This window comes from Trachypithecus francoisi, unplaced genomic scaffold (genome assembly GCF_009764315.1).
Source record: "Trachypithecus francoisi isolate TF-2019V2 unplaced genomic scaffold, Tfra_2.0 Lachesis_group2, whole genome shotgun sequence".
NCBI classification, from domain to species: Eukaryota; Metazoa; Chordata; class Mammalia; order Primates; family Cercopithecidae; genus Trachypithecus; species Trachypithecus francoisi.
Window position 1 is genome coordinate 25,531,319 of NW_022681465.1, and position 13,885 is coordinate 25,545,203.

Genomic DNA, 13,885 nt, shown 5'->3' on the forward strand with positions numbered 1-13,885 from the left:
TGCTTACAAGTATATTGGACAAAAGAGTGTGAGAGCTTGGAACTGCTGGATGATGGGGAATCATAATATTGTTAATAATGCCCAAATTTTGTACAAATCTCTATCCTTTCATATAATATTTTCTTACTGGGAGCATGAGGTTATTACAAAGACTGAAGTAAGAGATAATCCTTTATCAATGAAATCTTTGATTATTGGTTTTATTCCTATTACAGCTTCCTGTTTTGATGAATATTGTTTAATATTCAAAAGTGGCTTATTTGGATCCACCTGTACTTGTATTGGCCACTAAACTTCCTTCTATATCAGTAGATGATTGGAACCTTAGTTAGGAATATGTGTTAATAAATCATCAAGTTCTTTTCCTGTTTTAATACTTGGTGGTTGAATTTTAATTTTAATCTGATTCAAACTTTCAGATCTGTCATTTTTAGTCAATTTTTTTTCAGTCATTTCCAAAATCATTTTCCTTCTTTTTGAGAAGAAAGTATGATCTTTATAAAGTTCCAGGAAATCTCTTCCTAAAAAATGTTTTGGTGTGGAAGGCAACAAAAGGAAAGAATGGCATTCATCTTGGGAGGCCGAGACGGGCGGATCACGAGGTCAGGAGATCGAGACCATCCTGGCTAACACAGTGAAACCCCGTCTCTACTAAAAATACAAAAACTAGCCGGGCGAGGTGGCGGGCGCCTGTAGTCCCAGCTACTCGGGAGGCTGAGGCAGGAGAATGGCGTAAACCCGGGAGGCGGAGCTTGCAGTGAGCTGAGATCCGGCCACTGCACTCCAGTCCGGGCGACAGAGCGAGACTCCGCCTCAAAAAAAAAAAAAAAAAAAAAAAAGAATGGCATTCATCTAAATTTCCTAATTGTAAAGGCAAAAGTTTTGATTTATATACTGTCATTGGTTGATTAGACACCCCTAACATTTGAATAGTTTGATTACTCCGAGGAATAAGGCTCTTTAGAAAGGTGGGGTGGAGAATAGAAATATATATATATATATGTGTGTGTGTATATATGTGTGTGCGTATATATATGTGTGTGTGTGTATATATATATAGAGAGAGAGAGAGAGAGAGAAAGAGAGAGAGATATCTTCACTTCCTCCAGATTATTACTTAAAATCAAGGGAAAAGCCCTCCTTATTTCCTCAGAGGCTTCTATACCTCTTCTTTCTTTTATATTTATTCTTTTTTATTTCTGTGCCCATTTCAACTTTCTGCAGTCTTTCTTTAGATGTCCTGGTTCCTTGCAATAATAACAGACACATTTAGATGTTTCTGAGGTTCCCTTTGGAAAGGGAGTCCTCTGTTTTGATCTGGATATCTGACCAGTGAGTTGCTGGAGTTGTAAATTCATGATTTTAGTGAACCTGTTATCCTTCTTTTGCTGTATAACTTTGGTCAGTTTATCAGTTAGTTTCCCTAATTCCAAAGTGTGTACACAATCCCAATTTATTTGGTACAATTTGACCACAATATCCAATTGCTGATCCAATATGTTAAGAAAGGTTGAATTTAATAAAGAATCATTCTGACAATTCCTTAGACTGTCTTCATTCATTCCCAAATATTGTTGAAAACCTTATCAAATCTTTCAAAATAGTCTAGCATAGTTTCATGTGATCCTGTTTACACTGCTGGACTTTAGACCAATCAGCAAGCAATCTTAGAAAATATCTGAGGAATTACTTGTGCAATACAATTTACTAGTTCTTGGGCCTTCTCCCTGTCTTCAGCTGTCTGCTTATAAAAATTGCTTAGTGGATTTTTCCAGTCAACCTTTGATAGCCTTTCTTCAACTTTTTCTTTCAGGTACCAGCATATGAATTAATTGTTATAAATCTCAATAGTCAGATTCATAAGTTCTGGCGGTTAGATTGAATTTCTTAGTGACACCTATAGGATCTTGGGTAGGATCAGGAAACTCCTTAGCACTATCTGTGAATTATGCCTTAGTCCCGGAGATATACGTTATTGAAGGTTCCCAACTTGGATTAATTTTCTCCCTAAAGAGTGCTGCTAAAACCTCAGAGGGTGGTGGAGGAGGGAGTGAAGAAAATCTGGACAAGGCAGGTCTGAAAGCAAGTGAGAGGAAGGTTCAAGAAGCAGAGGGGAAGCAGTGGCAGTGAGAGAAGGCGAAGCAGTGGAAACTTTGAATAATTTTTTCAGTCAAGAAATGGTTTCCAAGATATTGTGGTTCACTTCATGTATAGAAGCAATTTTATCATTCCCCTTTGTAAAGTTTCTGAATGCAATTTGAAATTCTGTCCCATTCTTTCTGCTTAATTTTTGAGCCAGCTCTTTGCAATTGTGCCCATAAGTGAACCAGTTTTGGGATCTCAAATGAGCCCTATTTTGGCCAAATTAAACTAATTTCCTTTTTGATGATGTTGGTCTAATGAGTCAAAAATTTACAAGATGAAGCATTAAAATTTTTAGTCATAAATCCAGCTGATGTCTTAGGAGGTGGTTTTCCTTATACTTTCAGTTAGATGTCTTATTTCTTATGTTTTCCCCTCTTCCCTCTGTCTACACCAAACCAAGGATGTGTTTAGGGTCAAAGGTGTATTGCTAAGAGGTATACACCTCTGGCTCTCAACCCCAAGTAGGTTACCTCATGTGTCTCAAGAAAGCTCAGCTTCACGGGAGGCAGTGCATTACTCCAAATGCTAGGTGAGCACCCATTTGTGAGCATTTCCCAGAGGACCTTAAGTATTTTACCTGTTTTTTTGTTTGTTTGTTTTTGTTTTGTTTGTCCTTCTGAGGGAACCATATGGGACTGCCCGCTAGGAGAGATCCCCTTCTGACACCTCTAAGAGATTCTTAGTTACCTAAGAATATCTGAGATTTGGGCTGGAGGGAGCAAATGTCTCATAACTTTGGAGCAATTTTATTGCAATTGCTCTCAGAAGGAATATAAAAGGTTGGTACAGACAAAAGAGGTTTGAAAAGAGAAACATTTAGCTGATCGAAGAAACCACTGTTTTAACTGCAGCAATGCTTGGTTGACGTTACTTTTCTTTCCTTTCTTCCTAGCAATTTAGAACAAAGGGATAACCCTAGGGAGAACTTAGCAAACACATAATATACTACTCCTCTTAGAGATCCGAAAACACGTGATATACTACTCCTCTTAGAGGTCCTAAATAAAGCTGATTTAGACCTCTAGCAAAAGAGAAGGAGGTCTGGATTCCAGGTAACCCACCATGTAAACCCAGTGGTTCCCCTATAGTTGGTTCAAACCCAATGCTTTTGTGTTGGTACCAAGCACTGACTTGGTACCAATACAGAACTCACTCCTTAAGATGAGTCTTGTGTGTCCCTGAATCTGGCTGGAATTCTGCTGACTACGCCATCTGTCAACCAAAAGGTTAAGTAAAAGGCATTGTACCTTAAAGAAATTTTAAGTTAATTTTATTCTGATCCAAGTTTGAGGACTAATAGCCTGGGAAACACAGACTCAGTCAGTGAAAACTGAGAATGTGGCCGGGCGCGGTGGCTCATTACTGTAATCCCAGCACTTTGGGAGGCCTAGGTGGGTAGATCACGAGGTCAGGAGATTGAGACCATCCTGGCTAACAGGGTGAAACCCCATCTCTACTAAAAATACAAAAAAATTAGCCGGGCGTGGTGGCGGCGTCCTGTAGTTCCAGCTACTCCCGAGGCTGAGGCAGGAGAATTGCTTGAACCCGGGAGGCGGAGCTTGCAGTGAGTGCACTCCAGCCTGGGCAACAGAGCGAGACTCCATCTTAAAAAAACAAACACAAAATAAAGCAAAAAACAAAACAAACAAACAAAAAAACTGAGAATGTGTTCCCAAGTGGGCTACACAAAACACTGTATTTATATATTCTATTGTGTAGGAAATGGAAGAAGGGGAGCAGTGAAGTGAAAGTGACATTCTTATAATTTTGATTGTTGCTCATTTACATTACATATAAGATAAAGCAAACATGTGGTTACTGTATGTACAGTAAAATGTTAATGAGCATGTAGGTTTCTTACAGCCTGGAAAGTGATGACTTATTATATCTTTCCTTTGTGTTTTATCTGATAGACAAAGTTGTAATCAGTAAACATTGATGAAATGCTTGACAGAATCCAGCCCTGCAGAGGAGAGTTCAGCTTTAGTATATAGGCCTAGTTTTTATTATGCATATGGCCAACCTGAAGCCATCTTGGCCTACTTTTAGAATTTTATTTCAAATTTTATTTTTCTGATAGTTGCAAATAAATAAAAAGTACTGGCACACAACATAAATCCAATATAAGAATTCATGAACAATTACATCTGTTTTGTAACTCCTTCCTAAACCATTCGTCACATTAGTCATTTACATCAAAGACAAAGGGCTTCCTAAGGTGAATAAAGGAGGTTTGAAATACTTAACTAACTATGCCAGAACAAGGTTTTATAATTTCAGTATCAGCTCATTGTGAATTTCCCAAATAAGTAGATAAGTGATTGATTGGAGAGGAATGAAAATAGTTCCTGTTTAAACTTTAATGATGCTTTTTAGTTCATTTTCTTCATTGTCAAAAGCTTGCTTTCTTTCTCTTTCTTTCTTTCGCTCCCTCCCTCCCTCCCTCCTTTCTTTCTTTCGTTCCTTCCTTCCTTCCTTCCTTCCTTCCTTCCTTCCTTCCTTCTTCTTTCTTTCTTCTTTAAGTTCTGGGATATATGTGCAGAACATGTAGGTTTGTTACATAGGTATGCATGTGCCATGGTGGTTTGCTGCACCATCAACTCGTCATCTACATTAGACATTTCTCCTAATGCTATCCCTCCCCTAGCCCCACACCCCTAACAGGCCCTAGGGTTTGATGTTCCACTCCCTGTGTCCACAAGTTCTCATTGTTCAACTCCCACTTATGAGTGAGAACATGTGGTGTTTGGTTTTCTGTTCCTGTGTTAGTTTGCTGAGAATGATGATTTCCAGCTTCATCCATGTCCCTTCAAAGGACATGAATTCATCCTTTTTAATGGCTTCATACTATTCCATGGTGTGTATGTGCTACATTTTCTTTATCCAGTCTATCATTGATGAGTATTTGGGTTGGTTCCAAGTCTTTGCTATTGTGACTAGTGCTGCAATAAACATATGTGTGCATGCGCATTTATAGTAGGATGATTTATAATCCTCTGAGTATATACCCAGTAATGGGATTGCTGGGTCAAATGGTATTTCTGGTTCTAGATCCTTGAGGAATCACCACACTGTCTTCCACAGTGGTTGGACTAATTTACACTCCCACTAACAGTGTAAAAGCATTCTTATTTCTCCACATCCTCTCCAGCATCTGTTGTTTCCTGACTTTTTAATCGCCATTCTAACTGGTGTCAAATGGTATCTCATTGTGGTTTTGATTTGCATTTCTCTAATGACCAGTGATGATGGCCTCTTTTCATGTTTGTTGACCGCATAAATGTCTTCTTTTAAGAAATGTCTGTTCACCCACTTTTTGAAGGGGTTGTTTATTTCTTGTAAATTTGTTCAAATTCCTTGTAGATTCTGGATATTAGCCCCTTGTCAGATGGACAGATTTCAGAAAGTTTCTTCCATTATGTAGGTTGCCTGTTCACTCTGATGATACTTTCTTTTGCTGTGTAGAAGCTCTTTAGTTTAATTAGATCCTATTTGTCAATTTTGGCTTTTGTTGCCATTGCTTTTGGTGTTTTAGTCATGAAGTCTTTCCCCGTGCCTATGTCCTGAATGGTATTGCCTAGGTTTTCTTCTAGGGTTTTTATGGTTTTAGGTTTTACATTTAAGTCTTTAAACCATCTTGAGTTAATTTTTGTATAAGGTGTAAGGAAGGGGTCCAGTTTCAGTTTTCTGCATATGGCTAGCCAGCTTTCCTAACACCATTTATTAAATAGGGAATCCTTTCCCCATTTCTTGTTTTTGTCAGATTTGTCAAAGACCAAATGGTTGTAGATGTGTGGCCTTATTTCTGAGGCCTCTGTTCTGTTCCATTGGTCTATATATCTGTTTTGGTACCAGTACCATGCTGTTTTGGTTACTGTAGCCTTGTAGTATACTTTGAAGTTGGGTAGTTTGATGCCTCCAGCTTTGTTCTTTTGCTTAGGATTGTCTTGGCTATATGGGCTCTTTTTTTGGTTGCATATGAAATTTAAAGTAGTTTTTTCTAATTCTGTGAAGAAAGTCAATGGTAGCTTGATGGGGATAGCATTAAATCTATTTATTACTTTGAGCAGTATGGCCATTTTCATGGTATTTATTCTTCCTATCTTGTCCAAGGGTTTCTAAAGCACATGTAAACACTTTAAATGCTTCAATTTTCAGTATTTTGAATATTACTATTTTGTATTAGTTACAGATTATATTTATACTTACTATTTCTAAAAAAAAATTGCCAATTTTTAAATATACTACTATAAAGTTAAAATTTACATAGTAGTTATGAATCAGTTGATTAACATACATATGCAAGAAATAGTATTTCTGTACTTTCTATAAATTGCTACTCCAAGACTCTGTTCTGCTTGACTGCTTGAGTATTTGCTCTCAATTGTTATTAGACCTGCCCTTGCCCCAGAGTTTTCAAAGGTCCTGGGTACTGTCAATGGAAGACAAGTCTCAATCATTTTTGGAGATTTATTTGCCAAAGTTAAGGGCACACCTAGGAGACAGGTCTATGCCTTTCTCTGAAAATGATTTTGAGGGGTCCAAATTTAGAAGGGAAAGTGTGGTATATTGAGAATCATGCAGTTTTCACATAAACAAAAGGGTCAAAGGAAAAATGGGGGTAATCTTCATTTTACATAACAGACAAATGGGGTAGGGAAACAACCAGATATGCATTTGTGTCTTGAAAACTGGGGTGACTGCATTTGTATAAAGCTATCAATTTGCATTGCCATGGTGAAGTTTTAACAGCTCACCAGGAATTTCCTTGTGGGCAAAACATGGGGGAGGCAACTAGCTTTTCATCTTGTAGTCAGCCATCTTACTTAGCAACCAAAAGGCGGAGGCAGGTTTGTGTGACCCAGTTCCAAGCGTGACTTTTCCTTTTGGCTAAATGAGTTTGGGGTCCCAAAATTTAATTTCCTTTCACAGTGCTCATACATCAACAAAGCATTGGAGAGGTACCTCAGGATATTGGGTCAATTGCCCCATCTATATGGCCTCCTCTGGTTTGACATACCTCTTATGGGCCACAGTTAGGCCCAGGAAAGATTTTAATGCCTCTTCTAGGCTGTGGGGTCCAGTCTCCTAAGGCACAAGGCCCAGCCATTTCTTTTGGGGTACTGTCACCTCCTGGGAGTGCCACTCCAACAGAGAACATGTATCTGAATGACTTCTGTTACATTCCAGTCTCAGGAGACATCTCTCTCTCTCTCCACAATCCCAAGAAATTTGTTTCTCCCTATGTGACACTTACTGTCATCTCTTCAACAAGCTTAGCTTTTTGCTTTTGTCTTTTTAAGTCATAACATAAGGCAGCTGCAGTTTTCTGCCTTGAAGTTCAGGCATGAATGGAAGAAAACCTTCTTCTATCCAACTACATATGTCTCAATGTATCTATATGGTTATCCATATAGAAATGAAATTCTACATTTATCTTCTGCCAGAACACTTTTGTAAATAAATTAATAACTTAATTGTCAAAACAAAACTAGTAAAAATTACACACAAATACACACACATACACACACACACACCCTTAGAGTAGAGAAGTACAAACCATGAAGACAGAGGAGTTACTAAACAAAATATGCAAAGCCTTCATACTTAAGAGACATCAATGATATCCCGTCACCTATGTGTCTCTACTTCTCTTTTACAAACCATCATTTTTATTGTTTTAACTATTTCCAAAAGGGACATTGTGTTATATTGCCTCACTTTTCCCTTCACACTACTCTGTAAGTTTCCAAATGGTGTTTTCTAATGTAAGTGTGTGGGACCCCAAAATGAATAAGATAATCCATTTTCCAACATATTTTGCACCAAAGGTTTGCAATTAGGATTTATAATATATATATGTATATATATATAGGGAGAGAGAGAGAGAGGGAAAGACAGACAGACAGAGAGAGAGAAAGAGAAAGAGAAAATTTAACTTTATAATAGAAACCAAAACTACCTTTTTCCCCCAAAACAATAGATATAAATATAAAGCATATATTCAAACCTTATGCTCCAGGAATCTGGATCGTCCCTATGAGTTTGGATTTTATTTTATTGGCAATAAGTTTGTATTACAGGGTCTGAAATTAAAGGGTCTGAAAGGCTGGTAGAAGAGTGAAATGATTAGGAGATTTATGTTTCTGAATCATGTAAAAGATGAGACTAGAATATCAACCTAAAGGAAAAAATGGAGAGAAAATTAATATAGAGAGTTTATTTGGGTCAGATTTGAGGACTGCAACCCAAGAGACAGATTCAAGTTGCCGTGAATATATGCTCCAAGTAGCAGCAGTTACATGTGGGTTTTTAAAGGAAAGAAGAGGCAGTTCCTAAGTTGTTTACCAATAACTTACATTAAAATAACATAAACTGTTGATTAGCTATACCTGGTTTTTGTACCACAAATTCCAAGAGCATGAAGATAATGGGTGAGGCAGCACTAGTCAGACTGCTCTATTTCTCTTTTCTCAGGAGGAAGAAAGGTCAGAAGGAGAATGATAGATAAGCAGTTATTGTATTAATCGAGGATAGAGATAATGGCATCCTGAACGTGGGAGAATGACAAAGGGATGAAAAGCAGACTTGATTAACAGTGCTTCTTTGAAGATGAGGATCAATAATACATAGTGACCAACAGTGGCTCCCCAGTGATTTGATGCTACATGAGCCTGTGAACAACCTGAAGTCAGGGGAGGCCTAACAAGGACCATGAAAGGAAGATTTAGACAGAGGCTAATCTCATGACTGTGAAGCTGCCAGATACACCCTACATTGTTTTTGAGCTTTTAGATTCTTTTCTTTTTTATTTTTGTACATCAGAGAGAAGTATGCTTCTATACTGTTTGAGCCCTTTTTATTTCTGTTATATGTCACTAATTCCAATACAGTATTTTCTCTTATAATCTTATTTGTACTGAGGGCAAATTTGCATGTAGTGAAATGTACAAATGTCCACACCATTCAGTCAGGGTTCTGGTTATCTATAACTTAGTGGCTTAAAACAATTTTTTAAATCAACTCTCACAATTTTGGAGTTGACTGTCTTGTCTGGATAATTGTCATTTGGAATGTCTCCTTAACCCACAGGATGTGGTTTGATGTCAGCTGAGTCTGTAGTCATCTGAAGGCTTGATTGGGTTGGACAACCAAAATGGCTCTCTCACATGCCTGGCAGTTTCTGCTTGCTGTTACTTGGGCACTTGGTTAGAACTATAAATCTGATCCTCTAAACATGGCTCTCCATGTGACATTGTCTTCTCATAGCATGGTGGCTGGATTCTGCATGTCCCAAGAGATCCAGGAGCAAACTGTAGGGCCTTTTTAGTAGTTTGGCCTCTAAAGTCCTAGAGTGTCACTTCTGCCACATTCTGTTAGTCAACTAAGTCACTAAATTAAGCCCAGATTCACAAGGATTGAGATTAGACTGTATCTCTTGTTTAGGGGAGTGGAAAGGTCACATTGCACAACAACATACAGTATGGGAGATATTACTGTGGTCATCTTTACAAATTTAATCTGTTTCATTGAGTTTTGATACATACGTACACCCATGTTACCACCACTAATATATACTATATCCATCATGCCACCTTCCATTCAATCCTTACACCTCCCATAGACCATCACCATGCAGTAGTTTTGTCTGTGCCTGAATTTTGCATAGATGAAATAATATAGTATGCACAGTTTTGTGTTTGGCTTTTTTCACTCAGTGTAATATTTTTTATATTTATGCATGTCATTGCATGTAGCAGTAATTCGTTCTTTGTTGTTACTGAAAATAATCCTATTATATAAACATACCACAAATTGTTCATCCATTTTCCCACTGACAGATGGTTGAGTTGTTTGTAGTTTGGGACTATTGCGAATAACAGTGCTATAGGCATTCTTGTACAAGTCTTTTTATGACAGTGTTTTCATTGCTTTGGGAATGAAATTTCTAGGTCAGGGTGTAGGTATGCAGTTAACTTACAAAGGCACAGGCAATTAGATTTCCTACATTGTAATAGCTTATTTTCACTTCCATCAGCAACATATTAGAGTTTCATTGTTCTATATTCCTCAAAATTTGGTATTGTCAGTTTTTTTTTCAATGTTAGCCATTCTAGTTAGTGTGAAATAGAAGTTCATTATGCTTTTAATTTGATTTTTTCTGAAAACTAATTATTTTTATCATATTTGTTGATCGTTCTCAGATTTTGTTCTGTATATCACCAATATCTGCTCTTAAAATTTCTCTTTACTTCTACTTTTTTGAGGTCTATTTTGTTGTTATTTTTCTCATTTCTAATGTCAGCTAATTAATTTTTAGGTTTCCCTCGATGTTAGATGAATGTTTATGTAACATTTCCTCTGAAGTGCCATTTTCTTGCACGTCATAAGGTTTTATATGCAGTATTTTACTCTCATTTAATTCTAAATATTTTTCAAATTTCATTGTTATTTCTTTTTTTGAGCCATAGGTAACCTAGAATTTTTTTTTTGTTTGTTTCCCTATATATGTAGGGTTGATTTATCCTTTTGTTATAATTTTCTAACTTAATTGTGTTTTGATGTCAGGGAATATAATCTACTCGTGTAGATTACCAACATTTTGCAATTTGTTAAGACATACTTTCTAAGCTAGTATGTGATCAAGTTTTAGAAATTGTTGGCCTCCTGGTGCTTACCACCAACTGTGTGCTTGCATTGACTGTACAGAAAAAAGAGATAGAGTAAACACACCACATATACATCTCAGCCCAGGTCCTGTGCCAGGTCTATATTGTGAATAGGGGGGACATAGAAAAAATCAAGAGAGAGATAAATTGTTCTTATGTGTTTGGGAAAAATGTATATTCTCTAATAAATAAATATAGAATTCTCTATATGTCCATTTGGTCAAGCATAGTAATTATATTGCTTCTATAGCTTTGCTAAATTTTTGTTGTTTGTTGTTGCATACGTATCAGTAGTTATAAAGAATAACTCGAACTCCTATTTACTAATTTATTCTTGCAGAGCTGCACTGACTAACCTCTTTCTCTAACATGTTTAAAATAGCTTTTCATTTTCCAGGGGCTTAGCTCAAGTTTTTTTTATTTTTTCTTTTAATCTATAGTATCCTGGATTTCAAGTTTACTTCTTTAGTCCTTCAAAGTTGCTTTTAGAGATAGGAGCCAAAAGCCATCTTTACTGGCACTAAAGCCCGTATCACTAACTTTTCTGTATTAATTTTTTATCCAGAAATCTTTTTTTATTTGGATATAATCTATTTTTTGTATGTACAGATTCTTCTGAGATTTTTATGTAAATATTTAAAAAATAAATATGGTATCTCTTCATGTATTTATATTCTTTTTCTTTTTAATATTATTCTTGACTGCAACTGCCTATTACATTTTGAATAGTAGTAATGATACGGATACCTTTGTATTGTTTCTGGCTTTTAAGATAAAGCTTGCAAAGATTTATCGTTAATTATCATGTTTGTTTTAGTTTTTCCTAGATACATTTAATTAAAATAAGGAGAACTATTCTTAGCTTGCAAATTTTTTTTTAATTTGTTTTTAGAATCATGAATGGAAACTGAATTTAATGGAATTATTCTTTGGCATATATCAAAATATTCCCTACTATTTCAATACACCAGTGTTATGGTCTGTAAAAATAGATTTTAGAGTATTAAATCATCCTTGCTGTTCTGAGACTAACCAATCTTCATTATAATGGATTCTTTTTTATTGATATCCCTAGGTATGGTTTTCTTATGTTTTGTTTAGAAATTTTTTGCAGCTATGTTAATAGGTAATATTTCCCAATAAGTACCCTTTCCTATACTACCCCAGATTCTATAACCTTGGGTGGCTCAAAATTTCATATATTTTTGTATAGAATATAATAAGATTGTTGAGACTCTAAAAAGGCATAATAATAGTAAAACTACTAAAAGCCTTAGGAAGATATTCTGGAAAGAAAGAATGAGCAAATAAAAATAGATAATGATAAAAATAATTTAAATAATTTTATTAACAACTTTAAAAGCAGTTTTTGTTTAAGTGTGCTGGTTATTCTTTTGATTAATATAATATTAGATATTGTATGTTTTTGGTTGTTTAAACATCTAAGAGAATCACATATACTATATATATATTACAAGGCCACAACATATATGTGTGTGTATCTCTTTGTAATTTATAATTTAATGCTGAAAAATTAAATCTATGTAATTGTGAATCAGTACTTTCAATATTTTATTATAAAAGGCCAAGTATGCACAAAGGTTAATAAATCCCCATTTATTTTCAACCTAGATTTTGTAGTTATCAATTAAACCCACACATTTTGATGTACTAATTTTGTAATATTTTCATGTTTAAAGTATTTATTGTTTAGTGCATTTATATAATTAATTAAAAGGGTATTACACACAAAAAAAACACCTAATAAGTATGCCTTTCCACTTGGATAGTAAGGTCTCATTAACAAGAAATACCAATATAATCCCTATTTGTAGATGAGATAACTGAGGCACCTGCAGTTTAAGTAATTTGCACAATGAAACAGACATAGTCTGTTCTGGAGCAAGGATTAAAGTAAGCTGCTGATTCCTGCATTGCACACTTACCCACTATATCACACAGAAGTCTGAGAGGGAGAAGAGCAAAATGTCCTAGGAGTGTAATGATGAATGAAAAAGAAGACATTTAATTCCAGAAGGGGTGGTTGACAGGGTCAGATACCATGCAAGGATCAGGTAAGATCAGTACTGAGAAGCTCGTAGTGGATTTGTCCACTGGGAGATTCTTGTCAGCCCAAAGCTGAGGTCATAGCAGAAACTATATTCCAGATATTATATTTTTTGTACTAGAATAAATTTAAGGGTAAATATCACTTAATATAAAAACCATATCTGATGTAATTAAAGCCTAAAATCAAGCCATTTTTTTGGCCACTTCAGATAAATATGCTAGGTAAATCTTTGAAATCTATTTAAATTATCAGAATTTACCCCTGGGAAGTGATAGAGAAAATGTGGCAGCTACTTTAGACCATCTTCCACAGTGGGTTGCTTTATAAGCCAAGAACATTAGAGCAAGCAGAGAGCTGGGTCCTAGAAATAGTTGGTGTCTAAAATAATTGGTTTTTTTTTTTTACCTTTCATTTCATTATTTGGGAAAGATTTTGCTTATTTTAAAAGGAGAGCATTCAGTCATTCAGATCATTTTTATTCGCTTAACATTTTATTTCCATTTCTATCCACAAATTCAGTGAGTACTTTGTGTTTTGGGACTGTAGAAAATAAAAGGATATTTTAATCTTAAGAATAATTTTAATTTACTTAAAGCTAATTTTTACTTTTACATCATGTTTTGCTGATTTAGTACAAATTATAGCTACTTCTTGACAGTGATGTAAAAGTGAAATAATCCAATTTAACAAGTTCGTTTTAGTTTCTTTACATTTAATTGTGATTTTCCTGCAAAGTAAAAAAAAAAAAAAAAAAAAGTGTCTTAATAGCGGCAGAAGTTAAAATTTTTAGCTTCATTTTATTTTTTCATTTCTTTTGTAAAATGGTCTGGGGGTTACTAACGACTATGAAATATCATGAAATATGCTACTATTGGCTCCTTTTTGTCCAAACAAGTCAACATGCTGTATGCATATAACTGTCCTGAGAAGGAATGAAATGTTATGAATTATTTCTGCAGTAGGTTTTAATAGATGGTTCAAGACTCTCTTGTTAGCAAAT

The 13,885-nt window shown here is 35.5% G+C and overlaps 1 protein-coding gene and 1 non-coding gene across 3 annotated transcripts in view; both read left to right on the forward strand.

The window, feature by feature from the left end:
• The window catches only part of TMEM232 (transmembrane protein 232), a 294,516-nt gene that overhangs the window by 25,767 nt on the left and 254,864 nt on the right, over positions 1-13,885 (forward strand). The window lies entirely within an intron of this gene.
• On the forward strand, positions 10,807-10,939 carry LOC117066263. Its single transcript, XR_004430244.1, has one exon. It is a non-coding gene; the product is annotated as a small nucleolar RNA SNORA51 (small nucleolar RNA).